The following is a 3,067-nucleotide window of genomic DNA, read 5'->3' as shown; positions in this document are numbered from 1 at the left end:
GCTCAGTTGTGTCCAACTCTTTGTGACCCCATGGACTGCAGCACTCCAGGCTTCCCTGTCCATCACCAACTCCTGGAGTTTACTCAAACTCATATCCATCAAGTTGGTGATGCCATCCAACCATCTCATCCTCTGTCATCACCTTCTCCTGCCTTCAATCTTTCCCAGCATCAGGATCTTTTCCAGTAAGTCAGTTCTTCACATCAGGTGGCCAAAGTGTTAGAGTTTCAGCTTCAGCATCAGTCTTTCCAATGAATATTCAGGACTGATTTCCTTTAGGATGGACTGGTTTGACCTCCTTGCTGTCCAAGGGGCTCTCAAGAGTCTTCTCCAACCCCACAGTTCAAAAGCATCAGTTCTTTGGCACTCAGCTTTCTTCACAGTCCAACTCTCACATCCATACATGAGTACTGGAAAAACCATAGCTTTGACTAGAAGGACCTTTGTCAGCAAAGTAATGTCTCTGCTTTCTAATATGCTGTTTAGGGTGCAATAATGGTGACTTTTTTTTTTTTTTTTTTTCCTTTTTGGTAAAGGAGCACTTTATTGAAAACTCTGAAATATCTGTCTATAATTACTACTCAAAACTACCCAAGAGACTTAAACAGCTGGTTGAGAATGAGGACATGATGAGAGCCCGCAGTAACATAGAGAAGAGGGTGCAGACTATGTGTACAAGGATAATCTTGTGGGAATCTTCTGCTTGAGTTCTCAGTTACCATTTGTAATCCAACTCTTAGTCTTCTAAATGGAAAAGGACAGAGTTCTCTTTGTGTTATGAAGAAGCCTAAGTAATGTTTTCATGGGCTTTTCCAGGTGGCACTAGTGGTAAAGAACCAGGCTACTAATGCAGGAGACTCAGGACACATGAGTTTGACTCCTGGGTAAGGAAGATTCCCTGGAGAAGGAAATGGCAACCCATTCCAGTATTCTTGCCTGGAGAGTCCCATGGACAGAGGAGCCTGGCAGGCTACAGTCCATAGGGTTGCAAAGAGTCAGCCATGACTGAAGCAACTTGACAGGCATGCAAGTAATGCTTTCATGCTATGAAGCATTAAAGCAGTCATAGATGATTTCCTTTTCTACGAAATATTTTCTGATATATAATTAAGTTGTGACCATCTCCCTCACATTTACCTGAATTCAATCACAGATGTGAATTAAAGTCCATATCAACATAAGGGTCTTAAAAGGGAAGAAGGAAGGAAGGAAAGGTAAGTGAATAAACACTCAAGTCTATAACTAGGAAAGATAGCCATTTATCTTGTTGTTCAATTCTCAAAACAGTCGCTTTGATCTGTCACTAGGATATCAGAATGTGACAGCAAAAGACCTTGCATATCACATGAAGAAATAGCTTATCAAATAGAATAGAATGGAAGGAGGAAGTGTTGCGGTTCATTCTAAGGCTAAATAGAGATGTGTTCAAAGAGCGTTATTATCTGTCTCTCCTTCTCTGCTGTTGTTGCTGCTATTATTATCTTATTTTTATTACTAGTTATGCTTTTATTCTGCTGGTTATGCTTTCAAGCCAGACCCCTCATCTGCTCAGACGTATGTAGTGCTTATAATTTACAATTTCAGAAGAAAAATAATATCATAAGTTGTTTAAGAGAAAGCAGATTGAGCCAGTATTGTTTAGAATCCTAGTCTTGAAATTTACTAGAAAAGTGACTTTGGTTCTCTGAGTTTCTGTTTCTCTATAAAATGAGGATAATAATAGTATTAAAGCTCATAAAGTTACTGAGAGAAGTAAATTTCTTCTGCATAAATCACTTGGAATAGTGTTTGGCATATGAGAAGCATTCTTTTCAAATTATCTAAAAAATAAATACAATTTCTCTCACACTGTGAATACTGTAAGGAGTTTACTCAAACTCATGTCCATCAAGTCAGTGATGCCCTCCAACCATCTCATCCTCTGTCATCACCTTCTCCTGCCTTCAATCTTTCCCAGCATCAGGATCTTTTTCAGTGCGTCAGTTCTTCACATCAGGTGGCCAAAGTATTGGAGTTTCAGCTTCAGCGTCAGTCCTTCCAATGAATATTCCTGGCTGACTGCCTGGGGAATGCATTCAGTAACCGGTGAACTGACCTCTGTGCCCTGAGTGATGACACAGCCAATACCCAGGGTGGGAAGTGCAGACCTTCTACTCTGATATCGTCACAGGAATAACATGAAAATGGGCGAGGGTAATTCTCAGAATCAGAGCAGGGGGAAGAAAAAATAGCTCTAAACTGTCTTCATTAAGTCTGTCCTGAAAACAAGGGTATATTTCAGTGTTCAAGTAGAAGCTGTCAGGGTCTAGGGGAGGCAGAAGGAGTGGAAGAAAAACATGGGTTAACATGCTTCAAGCCAGGTCCTTCTACTCACTTCTACTCACCTGCTTCTACTATTTCTCCCTTTTACTCCATTGTTTTATTTTCCCTCCCCTCGGTGTCTCAATAGCTCTACTTCCCAGCATACTAGGATCACACTGTGGCTTTAGTATGTGAATATTACTACATTTGTCCTAGACCTTTCACTGTCAAGGGACTTTTTAGGACATAACTGTGTACTTTTACAATATTAAAGACATTAACTACACTTCAACTAGAAAATGTGTGAATATAGTTAAAACACAATCATCATACAAATGGCTTCATATGTTCAGATAAAATGCTGATTGAGTAAGTGGACTATTTAATTTTAAACTGAGACAAGGTTAAACCACAACAACTATAGAAAAAATATCCTTATGTCTTTTGTCTTTTGCAGAAGCAGAGTTATTCATTTTGGGGTAGTAAGTCAACCCAATAACCTATGTCATTACTTTATTCCAAGTCTTCTGTCCATTAAGTACTGATTATAATATTTTAAAGATATGTTGGCAGATAAGATGGCAGTAGAGTAAAACCAGGAGCTCTCTACTGAAATGCACACACTGAGCTAAGCAAACATACAAGTATTTTTGCCCTTTTGGGAAGTGTTCAGCTCAGCTCATCTTCCTTATTTCTAATGCACTCAAAGACTCAGCCTGGCTAATTCTTACTCAGAACAAATTGCATAACACTCCAAGACTGACAC

The sequence above is a fragment of the Oryx dammah genome, unplaced genomic scaffold (genome assembly GCF_014754425.2).
Source record: "Oryx dammah isolate SB20612 unplaced genomic scaffold, SCBI_Odam_1.1 HiC_scaffold_29, whole genome shotgun sequence".
Taxonomy (NCBI): Eukaryota; Metazoa; Chordata; class Mammalia; order Artiodactyla; family Bovidae; genus Oryx; species Oryx dammah.
This window is presented reverse-complemented; position numbering follows the sequence as displayed.